Here is a 16,453-nt window from a genome sequence, read left to right as displayed (position 1 = left end):
AGCAGGTGATCTAGAACATACCAACAGCCAATTAGGAGAAACCAGGCCAAAGTTTCTAATGCTCCATGACTGCTTCAACCAATCTTTTCTACAGGCCAACTCGTCCCTACACCTATTACCCAACTGTGAAACGCCAAGGCTTATAACTCCCTGCTTGCAGCTTTTCTGCCCAAATGCCACCCACATATACTGTAAAACTCATTTCTTTGTCTAAAACCTATGTAACCCTTCTCAATTGATACTTGAGGCCACTTCCTTGCATCTGCTGTGCCAGTGCATGGGAGGAGTGGCTTAGGTTCGAACCCGCAATAAAGACTTCCTTGCCATTGCATTTGGACTCTGCTCTTGGGTGGTCGGTTTGGGGAGTCTCTAAAAACTTGGGCGTAACACCAAGGACAAGGAATGTATAATTTCTTGTTTGAATCATCTGCTGCAAATTTCCTTCCTCCCAGAGTACAGCACAGAAGAGGGTGGGAGAAGAGAGTAGCTTCAGCTCATCCAGACAACGACGATCCCAGCACAGTGAATGCACCACTCATGTGATGCGGTGAAAATAAGCTTTCACCTCCACAGCCTTCCTCCTCGGTACTGACAGTCTCCATCTCGGCAGGAAAAAAAAAAAAACGGATGAAAGGCTGAGACATTCTGTAAAATGCTTGACCCTCACTTGCCTAAGCTGTCAGCGTCATCAAAACAAGGACCATTTGGGAAATGGCCACGCTGCAGAGGACCCTCAGGGACCTGAAAGTGAGATGTAGTGTAGTAGACAGGAAAAGGTACTGAAATGATGAAAGGACATTTTTGGAAAGTCAAGAATCTGAACTGAAAAAAGCATGGTAGATGATTAGGGGTAGGTGTGGGTTCACAAATCCAGGTAAATGTGGCACAGCACTCGGGAGGCAGAGGCAGGTGGATCACTGTGAGTTTGAGGCCAGCCTGGTCTACAAAGTGAGTCCAGGATGGCCAAGGCTACACAGAGAAACCCTGTCTCAAAAAAAAAAAAAAAAAAAGAACTTCCTAATATGAGCATGGGCAAAAGACATGTGTAATTCTGTTTATTATTTCTAACTTATCTATAGGCCAGAAATGATTCTAAAATAAAATTCTTGGCAAAAAAAAGTAGAATGGGGAAGCCAGGGAAACCAAGTGCTAGTAGAGCAATTGAGTGTAATGAATGCACCACTCATATGATGCATTAGAACAGGGTGGAGGAAATAAAGGCCACCAGCCCAGCCCAGCCCAGCCCAGCCCAGCCCAGCCCAGCCCAGCCCAGCCCATAGGTTATTTCTGGGGAGTAAGATTTGTTGATATTCAGCAATGCCCATTGTTTTACAGGCTGTCTGTGGTTGCTTTTATACCACACTGATGGAGCAATTACACCAGAGACCATGCAGCTGCAAAGTTAAAATATTTATCGCCAAGTTGCTTTCAGATGAAGATGAGCAACAAAAATGATCAAAACATGGGCTACAAAGGGAGCTCATGTTTGCAATAACGCAGCCTGGGAACTTCATATGTGACTGTGACTGCCCTGGGTGGAGGCAGGTTCTTCCTGGCCACTTCCCAGCAGCATATTTCTCAGTCCTTGTATTCCTTTGACGTTAAAAAGTACTTCTCAAAGGCAGTACTTAATAGCATTTCTTTAAATGCACTCGAGCTCAGGAGGGGGAAAGGTGCAACGATAGTAAAAGCTGTTTTTACACTGCCCCAAAAGTGCTTATCCAGAGCAGCTGCCTTTTGTGAGGGCAGGCTGGAGACCTCCTTGACCCAGGAGCCGAGTAACCTTAGATAATCCCACAACCAAAGTCAACTAGATATGATGACAAAGATGTGGGACCATTTATGGATGTTTGCCCCAGGTTGCGGGGCACCACAGAGTGGTATGTGGTGCTCACAGCTGCTCATTCATCTTGAGCTCACAGACTGTCAATGCTGAGGCTCAGATGCCACCACACCAGGGAGGACACAGAACAATATGAGGCCATGTCCTTGGAAACATGGGCAAAAGGTCAGTCTCCAGACTTTCACCCACTAGGGTGACCTGACTTTTCTCATGCTGCCTGCTGATCCTGGAAAAGGAAGTAGATAACCTCTCCCATTTGTCCTACAAGTGAGTCTCAGTTCAGAGATCAGAATCCGCAACAGACACCAACCACGGCCAGCATGGAAGTCAGAGGAGAGAGGTGCTGGCAGGTTGGAGATAGTCCATACTAACCACCATTCTCTATTTGGAAACATTCTCTAACAAAAGTCACCTAAGCATTTTCTTTAATATTAATGTATGGCTAAATGACTTTTATTTCCATGCACATGTGACAGACCTAGGAGGAAGTGAGCAGTGCTGTTTTATGACAGCATCAAGGGACTAAAGCACCTGTGAGTAAACATCACCAAGCAGGTGAAAAATCATCATAAACAATGCATCTTAAAATACCTAAGTAGGAAGACATATTCACAGAAACCCAGAACTGTGAGTGTGGAGACGGCACTATTACTTAGTGCGATCTGCAGATTGACATGCTCCTGGCCAATTCACAGTCAATAGCGCACGCGCGCGCGCGCGTGCGCGCGCGCACACACACACACACACACACACACACACACACACACAAACTGATCCTTACAGAAGTATAAGTTGGAGGAAATAGGTTTCCTTGCTTGAAAACTCACTTCAAGGCTACAGATAGGAACATTTTAAATCCAGACTAGATAGCAGCAAAGTCTTATCTCAATCACATCCTCAGTTCAGCATTTTCTTTTTTATCTTGCTCTGGTGAAAAATCTGATGGGCGGCTCAGCAACATTAAGAAGTAATAGATTCTCAACAATAGGTGAATGTCATCAGGGGCCCAACATTACTTCTGCGTCATAGGTCTTGTTGGTCAAGCAGAGCACACGAAAAATGTTAAAAGAGCTCACAGGCAGAAGCTGAAGGGGACTATCCTATCCAGCTCTCATGTGAAGCTTCTGTGGTCTGTGTTCTTCCCAGCTTGGCCACCTCTTTATGGGAAACTTCATTGGTGTCCTACATACATTACTACACATCAGGCCCTGCCGTATTCTGTAGTCCCTGCCAGTATTCCATATACACTGATAGCTACCAGGGCCTGCTGGGTACTACCCAGCCGCCGCTGCTCCCCTACTCTTCTAGTCATCAATTTATGTGGGCCTCAGCATCAGGAGTGAGAAGGCGGAGAGTAAGTTCTGAAACATAGAATGAGGGTGCAGGTAAAGTGTGCCGGGCAGGGTCTGATAACTAGCAGTGTATGTAAGTTGGCTACAGTGATGGGAGGATTCCTCAGTAGCGTCTGACGCTTCTGATATGTGGAGCAGCAGTTGAGAGATGGGTTAGCTGGAAGATCTGACATCTAGTGTATGTAGAGCAGTGGCACGTCCAACAGGACCTGAAATAAAGCAGTGTGCACGGTGTAGCAGTGGCTCTCATACAGTGCTAGCATTAGTGACAGCTCACCAGCCACCTGCGTTGCCTCAAACTTGAGTAGGTATCAGACCTTGCAGGACAGACAGCACCCACACCCCACCCCACATAAACTTCGTCCTCCACAGAGCATCAGACATTGTTAGACTCACCCTCCACTCTTAAGGCTTCCCAGACTACACTGCAAGTTTATAGGCCATGAAGATCCTTCCCATCAAAGGCCAGCTTCAGCGGGTCAGGGTAAACTGAGGCAGGGTGTAGAATTGGCGACAGATCACTCAGCCGACTTTGAGGGAATAAAGTTTGGTTCACTGGGGCCAGCAAAATACTCCCTGTGGCAGGCAAAATGAGGGGGGTGGGGGAGAATCACACACACACACACACACACACACACACACACACACACACACACGGTAGATGAAGCAAGCTTTAACAAGCTCCAACAACTTCACATACATACAAACATACATACATACATACATACATACATACATACATTTGGTAGATGAAGCAAAGCTCCAACCAATTTTACATATATACATATATACACATTGAGTAGATGGAGCCAAGCCAACAAGTTTATTTTTTTCTCCCATTGCTTATGTATCCCAGAAAAAATTTCAAACTGTACAAAAAAATCATAATGTGGTTTTATTCTATTTTTCAAGTGAATGATTATTATGTGTATATACAGGGAAAAATGTGTTCCCCAATCATGTGTTCCCTCACATGACCACATGTTTTAGGTATTATGAATGAAAAGCAAATTATGCTCAAGAACCCACATACAATCATAACTAAGCAACTTGTTATAGATTAACAAAGTGTAAGCAAGCAAGGTAATTTTCTCAGGTAGGTCCTCTTACTGGCAGGGTGTAATTTGTGGTTACACAGAATTATTTTATCAGTTATCTTTAGAAGTAATTTTATAAAAATCATAAAAACCCACAAATCTAAAGGTTTTTAAAATTATAATTTATTTACATTACATCCCAATTGTTATCTCCTCCTTCTTATCTTTCCGACCCCACCCTCCCTCTCTCTTCTGCCCTATTCCCCCTCCCCTACACCTCTGATGGGGAGGGGAGCCTCCTCCCCCACCGTCTAATCACCGTCTCATCAGGTCTCATCAGGATAGCCTGCGTCCCCTTCCTCTGTATGCCCACAGGGCCACCCCACCTAGGGGCAGTGATCAAATAGGAGGCCCCAGAGTTTATGTCAGAGGTAGTCCCTGCTCTCCTGCCTCCCCGCCCCACACATGGAGAACGAGCTGACCTTCAGCTATATCTGAACAGGGGGTCAAGGTATTCTGCATGCCTTCTCTTTAGTCTCCTTGGTTGGTGCATAAAAATCTAAAGTTTTATATAAAAAAAAAAAAACCAGTCAATTCTACTTTAAATCTTCAGGGTACATACCTACTAATTGACATTTTTAAAATTAAGTTACATCAGGAAACTGAAGGCAAAAATGGGTACCAGAAAGTAATCATTACCTTGATCACCAGCCAAGCTTTGGAAAGAGAATTACATCAGCCAATACCAATCAGGCTGCTTTTTTTTTTTTCTTTTTTCTTTTCTTTTTTGGTTTCTAGAGACAACGTTTCTCTGTGCAGTGTTGGCTATAACTGGACTTGCTTTGTAGACCAGGCTGGCCTTGAACTCATAGGCATGTGCCACCACACCTGGCTTATCCGGCTGCTATTGTTGTTCATTTACCTCAAAAAAAAAAAAAAAAAAAATTCCTTGGCTCAACTATTAAGAGTTTGCCTTCCGAACTTCAACTTGTTCCCCAAGACTTTGTATATCAAGGGCATTAACAGAAACATCTTAACAGAACTTTACTATTAATATCTCTAAGTACTTTCTGGGGTGGTGGAAGATTCATTAATCTGCCCTAGCAGCAACTATTTAAATAGATCAATCACTATTACTGAAAGTGCCAAAGATACTGTCTAGTAAGTGTCTGGAAGTTTCCTTAGAAATTTCATACAACTCATATGAGGGATGTGGTGTCCTTGGAGAAAACAAGCAGAGCAAAACCCCACAACAGCATCCACCACATGTACGGCGAAGCATCAGGCCAAGTGGTACACCATGTGTTTCTGCTACTATGAGATATCAAGTCTTTCTGCTCCTCCCGAATTGACTGCTACACTAAAGACTTGATAGACAGTCCCACACATGCCAACACACACACACAGACACACACAAACACACACACACACAAACACACACACACATACAGACTGGAAGCTATCAGTATTTTGGAAGAGTGGACAGATTGAGTCTAGCAAAAACAACAAAAGCAAGACATTCTCTTTACTCTTGACCATGGATGAAATGGGACTAATTGTTTGAGGTTCCTGCCTTGATTTCCCCACAATGGTGCACTACAACCTGAAATTGTAAGCTGAAATAAACTCCCTTCTCTCCACAGTTGCATTTTGTCAGGGTCTTTTATCTCAGCAACAGAAATGTCACTAGGACACCATCCAGTTATTGGCTCCTCTCCACTGCTAGAAATCTGCACGTGGCCCTTTAATGGCAGGGGATGGGGTACTGAGTACTTCTGATACCTAGCAGTATATGAGGATGGTACTCCAGGAACATGGTGTCCAGCTTTAATTTCTAAGAGCCTAACTGTTACTCGGCAGAGTCCACCTGAGCCAGGAGATTTTAAGTCCTTTCAGGTCATGTGAGTTTTGCAGAGCCGTGATTTGTGCATGTCCTACTGTGATGTCATGAGGAGGGATTGTGAGAGAGTCCACGCAGCAGATAAAGTGGTGTGGCCTGCACTGGGTTTCCGCTGGTTTAGAGAGGTGGGAGTGGAGGTTTTACCTGTGCATAAGGCTGTGTGTAGGTGTAGGTGTGTGTGTATATATCTGTTTGTGTATGTGTATGAATGCATCTGCAAGCTTGTGTACAGCTCCTGGTGAAGGACGGAGCTCAACCTTCAGTGTCGTACTAAAGGTATGTTGATAACCTTAATTTCTGAAGCATTCTCTGGCCTGTTTCCTGCCACATAGGCTAGGCTTGTTACCAAGGAGTCTCTGGGAACTGCATATGGTACCCATGTGTTGAGATGAAAACTAGTGACACTAGGCCTGTTTTGTTTGTTTGGTACTTTTGTTTTTATTTTTGTGGTGGAGGCTGGATGCCTGAAGGAAAATGAAGTTAGAAGCATATTTGTTCAGCTGCTCAGTGCCATTGGCTACTGCCACGATGAAGGCGCTGTCCACAGAGACCTAAAGCCTAACAATGTGATAGTGGATGAGCAAGGAAAGGTAAAAAATGATTGACTTTGGCCTCGGTGCCAGATTCAGGCCTGGGCAAAAGCTGGAAAGGCTGTGTGGTGCCTTACAGTTCATTCCTCCGGAAGTCTTCCTGGGCCTCACTTACGATGGCCCCAAATTAGACACCTGGACCTTGGGGGTTCTCCTGTATTTTATGGTGACAGGGTTGGTCCCGTTTGCAGGGAACACCTTGTCACAACTTAGGGAACAAGTTCTGAAAGGGAAGTATGCCATCCCCTATCAGCTATCTAAAGACTTGAGGAGCTTGATTAGCCTGCTGTTGACAGTAAATGCAAGGCAGAGACCAACTGTACACGACCTTATGGGCCACCCATGGCTTCAGAAAGGGGGAAAAACTCTTAAAATGCATTACAACAGGGACACCAGCTATCCAGACCCTAGAATCATGTCAGCCATGGGAAATATAGGGTTTGATATTCAGGAAATAAGAGAATCGTTAAAACACAGAAAGTTCAATGAAACCACGGCGACATACCACCTACTAAGATGCCAGGCATGCCAGGAGGATGGCAGTAAGCTCCAAACAAAGCCAATGAACCCGTGTGTGGTGCCTTTCCCTTCCCTTGAAGACCCTGCCACTTTCCCTCTGCCCCCCAGGAGAAGGGCCAGTGAACCTTCCCTTCAGCTATTAGCCTCATCCACTGAAAAACACCATCGAAGGCAAAGGGCGGAGGAGACAAATGTCCCTATTCTGCCAGAGAAGATACCCACTCTGGGCAACGGTCAGAAACAGTCTATGACTGCCTCATGTATTTACTTACCAAAAACACTCGGATAGATATAGAAGACAGCAGCTTTTCCACTAGTTCCCTGTCAGAAAAGGCCTTAAGTGTTCCGGAACAAAGTGGGACTTCAACATCAAGCGCCCTGCAGCCCAGGGGCTGGGCAGGATGGAAAAGGAGAATTGGAACATGCTTCCGGAGGCTGTGCTGCTGCTGCGTGTCACCCCACAAATAATGTCAGAGGAAGGTGCACCCCCAAAACTAAGGGGACACAATGCGATGACAAGAACTACAAGGCATGGTTCAGGTAAGTTTTTTAAATTTTCTTGTAGCTGTGCTTTTCCTCCTGTCCTTGTGTATAGACAACTCATAATTAGGTTCTTGGAGTGCAATGAGTTTGGGGAATTGTATCTAGATACTGTGGGATGTGGCCCCCAAATAATCAGAAGCAAGTACAATGCTTTCTCATTCCAAGATTTAGGAACCAGGACACAATCACAGTCAAATAAAATCAAAACCAAAGGCCAGCAGTGTACAACTTGTGGCACAGGCCTCGGATTTTCTGGACTCCACAAGTCTTTGGGCCACTCCTCCTCTGTCCTCCTCTGGTGTCTAGAGTGCACACATCTTGTCAGACCAGCTGGACTCTTGCCACCCCATCACTGATATTTTTTCTTGTCATTTCACACTCCCGGCACCCCCAATATGCTGGATTCTACACTGCAAGGAGGCTACACCTTCAGCAAAGGCCTCTCCTGGCCTCTCACAGTGCCAAGCCTAGGCTGTTCTCCACATCCCCTTTGTCCCTTGAGCTTTCATGCAGCCAAACCCAGTACCACCTGGCAAATTCTCACACATGATCAAGTTCGCCTGCCACCATGATACGAAGGCGTTGCTACCACTAGAGCACAGCTTCTCTGTGAAGGCTCCAAGGAAATGATTTCTAGAAGATTCTGTCTCTGTGATGCCTGTGCCTTCTTAATCACAGCTGATGTCTCAACCAATGCTGTTGCCTCAGCTGTCCCAGGCAAGCAAGGTTTCACTTTAATGTTCTGCTCTCCTGTTCATCAAAGCTGATTCTTCAGCTCTGCTGGCTGAGACCATGGACTCTTAATTCAAAATATAGAATAAATAGCTCTGAGAGGCCTGGCCTGCTTCTCACACTTCACAGTCCAAGCCTCCATGCTATGCATTGCTCCCAGCATTCTTCTCTGCCGTGCCCCAAAAATCCAGCCTGTCAAGCTGTGAGAGCAAGTGGTTTCTCAGTACAGGCTTCCAAACATTTCCACAACTCTCCCCAAGCCAAAGGATTAGGTCTGTCACAGCAACCCCCCACAAGTCTGGAACAAATTTCTGTCTTAATTTCCTTCCTATTGCTGTAATAAAACATTGGCCAAGAGCAATAGGGGTGGGGTAGGGTGGGGTGGGGAAGGGGGTTTATTTGGCTTACATGTCCCAATCACAGTCCATCATTGAGGAAATCCAAGGCAGGCGCTCAAATGCGGAAGTAGCCCAGGGGCAGGAACTGGAGCAGAGACCACGGAAGAGAATATATTTCACCTGGTTGAATCTCACGGTTATGTTCTGCTTCCTGCCTTATACCCCCCAGAACAACCTTGCCCAGTGGTGACACCACCCACCGTGACACTGCCCTCCAATCATTAATAACAAAATGCCCCACAGGCCATCTGGTATAGGCATCTTCTCAGGAGAGTTTTCCCTCTTCCCAGATGATCCTGGCTTATGTCATGCAAACAAACATCTAACCAGACCACCTCTGACATGTAGTGCTCCTAAACTTGAGAACCGAGCATATTTGTTTCAAAGTGTCTTAAGGGACTCTGTGTTTGAGCTTGAACTGGTCCCTCAACTCCCAGAAAAGGGAGGAAAAGGGAGAAAAACAGCCCAAGAGTAAAATGATTGTCTCTGAGAACAGAAAGAAAGTCTATTTCTATTCCAACAGGCAGGCCTACTGTGTGATTTATACACATAATATAAAAATGCCTGTAGTGAGAACAAGATGCCGGAGTTTCTACCAGAGAAGCTCATTCAAGGGAAAGCTGAGTCGGATCCCAATGTGGCTGCCTCAAAAGTTGTCCGCACATGACTTTTGCCTTCATGTTTGTGTGCTTCCTGATCTGATCCTGTGTTACATTTTGATTTTTCTCTCAATTGTGCTACCCATGCCATCTGTGGTAGGTGTTCTCAATGCCTAATTCAAGACAGTCCTAATCTACCTGTTATTTTATCTGAATTATTTTTTAAACTTTTTCTTCCTAGATACTGAAAAGCTCTCATCAAAAACCAGAGGCATACAAGTAGAACATTATGCTAGGCAGATCTGGGCCCAGGGGTCCCGCTCAAACTAAGGCACCAGCCAAGGACAATACAGGCGGTAAACTTTAAACCCCTACCCAGATCTAGCCAATGGTCAGAACATTCTCCACAGTTGAGTGGAGAGTGGGATATGACTTTCTCACGTACTCTGGTGCCTCACATTTGACCATGTCCCCTGGAGGGGGAGACCTGGTGGCACTCAGAGGAAGGACAGCAGGTTACGGAGAAGAGACTTGATACCCTATGAGCATATACAGGGGAGGTAATCCCCCTCAGGAACAGTCATAGGGGAGGGGAATAATGGGAAAATGGGAGGGAGGAAAGAATGGGAGGATACAAGGGATGGGATAAACATTGAGATGTAACAAGAATAAATTAATTAAAAAAAGATTAGCAGAAATGTCAACAGCAAGTTACTTCACAGTATGTTTCAGTGAATTTAAAAATAATCACACCTAGCAAACACAAGCAGGAAACAAAGCTATGTGGTTTGACCTTAAAAATTAGAATGTTATATGTGTACATGTGTTTGTGCATGCGTATTTGCATGTATTCATATAAAATACAAGCAGTAAAGAAATACCAGACTATTAATTGTGTTTATCTTTGAGTAGATGATGTGGCTGATACTTTTTCTTATGATATTCAGTAGTAAAACAATATAAGAGGTGTATAAGACAAAAAAATATGAAGTTTTTCTTAGAGTGATGGCTAGGGTCAGCCAGGCCCTGGAAACCACATGAACCACACAAAACCACTTGGTGCAGAAGCCTTGGGCACTGAAGGATTGTGAGTGGAAAGGTGATGTGTGCCTTTGATTTCTCAGCTGCTGATTAAAAGTGGAAGTTGGAAAGTCAGTTCAGAGGGCCATACAGGTAGGGAGGTCCAGGTGAGGACTGGATCATGGCTTGCATTAAAATAGAGATAATGACCTTGGGAGAGCAGCATGGATTTGAAGTTGGTTTTTCAGGAGGCAACCAGGTTTCCTGAAGGTTGAATGTAGAACATGTACATTGAAGACAGCCCTTCACATGATCCTGCATGTTGAGACCACATAGCTCTATGTAGAATGCAGAGAAAAGGATGAAAGAATTGATTTGGGGAAAAGGCCAAGTTTGGGCTGCTTCAAATTTGACACATGAGATTCATTTCCTTTTCTGAAGCTTCGAAGTGACGTCAGGTCAGATTACAAACTTCTGAGTTTCCAGTATCAGAGGATTAAAAATAGTTGGAATAATTCAGTGAGGTTGTGGACAGAGGACGAAGGAAGGATAGGACTAGTGAATTCCACTAGGTTTCAATTGAAGCTTTTTTCTTTGGTTGATTGGTTTTTTGGGGGGGGCGTTTCATGACAGTGTTTCTCTGTGTCACCCTGGCTGTCCTAGACTCACTCTCTATACCAGGCTGGCCTCGAACTCACAGAGATCCACCTGCCTCTGCCTCCCCAGTGCTGGGATTAAGTGCATGCATCACCACGCCCAGTTTAGGTTTCAGAATTTTGATGTCAGGGAAGAAACTTGCAAAAAAAATAGGGAAAATATAGAAGAATGGAGGTTTGCCCAAGAAATTTTATATGACCCAAGGTATACATAGATAAATAAAATAGATATACAAATCAAATATTTACTAGTGATAAATCATATGAAGTTATTTTAAATAATTATCTATACATTTTACCTTTCATTGAAGACAAGCAAACTTTGTGTTGATAAGATGGGCACACTTGCTTATTTTTACATGCAAAATTTAATCTTGGCTAAATAGTTGATATTTCATGAGGTGGAGCATAGTCAACATTTTCAGAGTTGATGGATATTTTGTTTTTAAAACCCTCAAAGGTGAGATCACTACCTTTGCATAAATATATAGTACAAAACAGTAGACTTATGTTTAAGACCATTTCATAAGTTATTGGAAATTCTGTCCTAATCCAAAGCCAGGGTAATTTAACTCGTCTTTTATGAAACCCTAGTCAGAAACTGAATGTGTGTTTTTTTTTTTAAAGTAAACATCCTAACACATTATAATCAAAAGATCTCTGATGAGGAATGACACACACACACACACACACACACACACACACACACACAAATAGAATCTTTGTTTCCACAATTAAGCTGTTACATTTCTACAAAGGCAGAAAACTGTGAGCAGTGAACACTATACAGCAGATGATGTGCAGCGAGTGCAAGCTGAGCCCGGGTGTTCCTGCAGCATTGATTGGCACCAAGTGGAATGGCAGCACACAGTGTATGTGTCCTGTGTTCGGAACCACGGCTGCACTGCTGGTGCCCACCAACACTGCTGAGTGAGGCAAGAATAGCTCAGACTCATTACACATTGGATTTTTAAGTTAATTTCAGGTCAGTGCATACTCAGTACACTTTCACGGTTGACGATGTTTTGGTTATCTTCACAGTCATGTGACTACGTGGCCCACAGCGCACACAGCTGTGATGCAGTGCTCACAGAGAACAACTCCCAAAGGGGAAAATATTGAATTAAAAAAGCAGTAGTTTCCTCTGATTTGTTTTTAAAGTAATTACATGGGAGTGACTGATCTGCTGTCTATAATGAATTTTCCCTAGTCAGAAACCCTAGTCAGAAGGTGAATGAGTAATCTATCTTTCTTTTTCTTTCTTCCTTCCTTTCTTTCTTTCTTTCTTTCTTTCTTTCTTTCTTTCTTTCTTTCTTTCTTTCTGATACAGGGCTTCTCTGTATAGCCTTGGTTGTCCTGGAGTCCAGGATAGCCTCGAACTTGTAGCCATTTGCCTAACTCTGCCTCCCTGAGTGCTGGGATCACAAGTGTGCAACACTGTACCCAGCTTGAATTAGTAATGTTTATTTATTTTATTTTATTTAATTTTATTATTTATTTAGTTAGGTAGTGTTTTTGGAGACAAGGTTTCTCTGTGTAGCCCTGGCTGTCCTGGAACTCACTCTGTAGACCAGGCTGGCCTCCAACTCACAAAGATCCTTCTGCCTTTGCTCCCTGAGTGCTGGGATTGAAGGTGTGTGCCACCACTACTTGGCTAAAATGAGTAATTTTAAAAAAACAAACATCCTAACACATTACAGTCCAAAGATCTCTGATGAGGAATGAGAAAGAAAAATATTAGAAACTTCGTTTCCACAATTAAGCCATTATGTTTCCACAAGAGCAGAAAACTGCGAGCAGTGAAAACAATGCATGCAGGTTTTCGTACAAATGAAAACATATAATACTGTCTCTCCTGGTTTCCTAAGCGAGTAAGGAGCATAGAGATAATTACATCAGAACAACTGGATGCTCCATTGTGCTTCCCTTCATGCTTAGACAAAACGCTTCAACTTTGTATATCTAAAAGTTCATTTCGAAAGACTTCCATATGTAAGTTCACAAGAGAAGACTGAAAGTGAGTCTCTGTACTTTTTTTTTTTTATGACAAAAGTGATATTACAAATAACAAACCAGCATTCTGGAAAGGAAAGTATCAGGAAGACAATTTCAGATTAAAAGAGGAAATCTTGTAGATAGTAAAAAGAGTTTCCCTGATATCCCACCCAGTTCCTGTTATCAACACCTTACATTAGTATGTTGGGTTTCATTCAAAAGAAGCCATGCTTTAGGTTAGAACTAGTGCAGATACACTAGCTGCAGCCAAAGGATAGAAGCATCATTGTCTATGTATCTGTATCTATAGCTATCATCTATGTATGTATGTATGTATGTATCTATCTATCTATCATCTGTCTATCTATTGTCTATCAATCATTTGTCTACCTATCTATCATCTATCTATTGTCTATCTATCATCTATCTATCTGTCTGTCTATCTATCTATTTATTATCTATCTATCTATCTATCTATTTATCTATCTATCTATTTATCTATCACCTCTCATCTAGGTACTGAGAAAGCAAACCTTTCCCAATCATGTTCATGTAAAGGAATTGTGAAAGCAATCTTTTAAATCAATCACTATAATAGGCCACTCCTTAGGTAACAAGGAAGGCAATGGGATTCCAGACTGTAAGGTTCCCATTGGCGGAATAATTATGTATTGCTCTGAGACCTGTTAACATCCTCCATTTGCCAGATTCCTTTCTGATGATAAATACAGAAGAATTCCAAGGGCTGGTGGACTCCTTTATATGTTGAGCCTCCAGTTGTCCTTGAACTAGCTATTCTGGTGCCTGCAATTTTTCTTTAGTGAGAGTGTAGGTTTTGCGTCAGCAGTGGCTCCACAACATGAAGTTGAATAGTTAGCACCTATTGTAGCTCATCAGTCCTTTTTCTTTCTTTGGTTTTTGTTGTTGTTTGTTTGTTTGTTTGAACCTTTTTTATTTACAGTTTTTAAAAATTATTTTTACATATACATTTATATTATATATATATAAAATAAACTACATACTGCAAGAAGAACCACAGAACAATCAGGAATTATATTCATGTTACATTCATAGTGTTTTGGCCATTTGTATTTGGCAACATTGAAGAAAACATTTTCCTATCTCTGTGAGTATAACCCAGGCTGTGCTGGAATTCATTATGTAGCCTAGAGTAACCTCAAACTCACAGGACACCTCTTGCTTTATTTTCTCAGTACTGGGATTGCAGGCATGCCCACCATGCCTGGCAAGACAGTTTCAAACCATATTGTGTGGCTATAAGTTTTTCCTCAACATTTGGCCCTTTTTGAGTCTGGCTAACATTATGCTGAAAACAGTACTCTGCTGCCATCTACTGTCCCAAATTCTTTAACAGTTTCGATTTCTAAGATTTTGTTTTCTTACTATTTTTTTCCTTAATATTTTATACCTATAGATTTCTTTTGGGTTTCATCTCCAAATAATTCAAAAAGTAGGTGACTAATACAACGAATCTTTACAGGTAGCTGTGAGCAACACATGAGCTCACTCAGATTTGGCACACACTGTTTAGTCATCTCGTGTAGAAGGTCCTGGAGATGGGAAATGCACGGGGGCAACGTTCTGCAAGGACCTCTGAGTCTAACACAGGGTCAAAGAGACTATTATAACACACTTCTATAGTGAAAGTCCTCTCAGAGGGCACAGGGAAGAACGTGTAGCAGATACTTTAGATTCAAAGTGGGAAGATAGGAGTAAGGCAAGATCTAGGGACAGTTTCTTGTCTGAACTAGGCTTAAACAACCAGTAGAAAGGAACAAGGTGAACAGAAAAAGAACCAGTAAGAAAACTGCTCCAGAAATAAGATCAGGAGCAAAAGTGAGAATACTATCATATATGTGAGAAGAATGTTCTTAGACGTGAGTGTAAGACAAGGGACGAGGACAGATGAGGGGAGAGAGGCAGCACAGAGCGGACATGAAGGAATGTGTACTATCTCTTTCAGGAAGCACAGACTTCATCTTTGTGACGATGGAGGAGCAGCACAAAGCATTGTGCATTGCTTTTCCTGGGGAAAACATGAACATAAGCCCAAGGCCAAGCCAGAGGCATGATTCTACCCTCATCCAGTTTAGTGAACCAATGGACTTCTTGAGCCATGAAGTGTGGCTGAGGGTTACTTCTTACATGAAGCCTGTTAAGGAGTTACTTATAACAACATCCACCCGTGGCCCCCAAACAGTTACACCACTGAAAAGTCCCGCCATGGCATGGAGGATAACCTCCCAAAAGTATAAAAGTTCCACCATTAGTCAGGTTTCCACTTCCTGAATACTCCAAAGACCACAGGCAGCTGGGATAGAATTACACATCTGGATGGGGCAGGGGACAGGAGGTGGCTGCTGCCTCTTTGGCTTCTCTGAGAGGATGTTAATTGCACCTGCTCCGATTAAGATGGTAACTAGGATGCTGTCATGCCTGGGAGAGTATTCCCTAGCAGGCATGTAACAGAGATTGCTAGGATCTATTGAACATGGAATCGCATCATTGGGCTGAGGACACTTTACATACAACATACAATCTGAAGATATTAAGACACCAACGAAAATCAGGGTGCGGTGGCACACGTCTTCAATCCCAGCACTCTGGGAGGCAGAGGCAGGCAGATTGCTGTGAGTTCAAGGCTAGCCTGACCTACAAAGCAAGTCCAGGACAGCCAGAGCTGTTACCCAGAGAAACCCTGTCTCCCAAAACCAAACCAACCAAACAAAAGACACCAATGAAAACAATGCCTTTGATTAGTAACCTACGATTTTTTTCCTCATAGACAAAAGTCGATTAAAATATTTTCATTACTTTTAAAAGCCTTACGTCCTAACATTGAGGGCATAAGCATCTCACTTGTCCTCACACCATCGACAGTGTGGGCAATACACCTTTTTAAAAGCATATGGCCCTGCTGAGCTTTGGAGTATCGGACTCTAATGATAATATGTGAACTTAGTTTCTGTGGAGTGAAGGCTGGCCTGTGGTATTCTGAGGACCCTAGCACAGATCTTTTCTATGCATCCTCAGAAACTGTCCAAGAACTCAGAAGAGATCACTGCTCATCTTCTATTATTGCAAGCATTGTGTACCAAAGAGAACATGGGAAACATCATTAAGTACTTGCCATTTCTTCAAGAAAACATAAGGTGTCAGAAGATTTCTGGAGTACAGGGTAAGAGGTGACACTCGAGGATTTTCTGGTTGACTTGTCCCAGGCCACCATGGCGCCTGGCACTTGAGAA

The 16,453-nt window shown here is 43.1% G+C and overlaps 1 pseudogene; it reads left to right on the top strand.

Annotated features, from left to right (window-relative positions):
- Window positions 1–711: 711 nt before the first annotated feature.
- Window positions 712–7,739, top strand: LOC127204975 (sperm motility kinase Z-like; annotated as a pseudogene).
- The last annotated feature ends 8,714 nt before the right edge of the window (window positions 7,740–16,453 follow it).

The sequence above is a fragment of the Acomys russatus genome, chromosome 21 (assembly GCF_903995435.1).
Source record: "Acomys russatus chromosome 21, mAcoRus1.1, whole genome shotgun sequence".
Lineage (NCBI taxonomy): Eukaryota > Metazoa > Chordata > Mammalia > Rodentia > Muridae > Acomys > Acomys russatus.
Note: the sequence above shows the minus strand (reverse complement) of the source record. Positions and strands in the feature narration are given on the sequence as shown.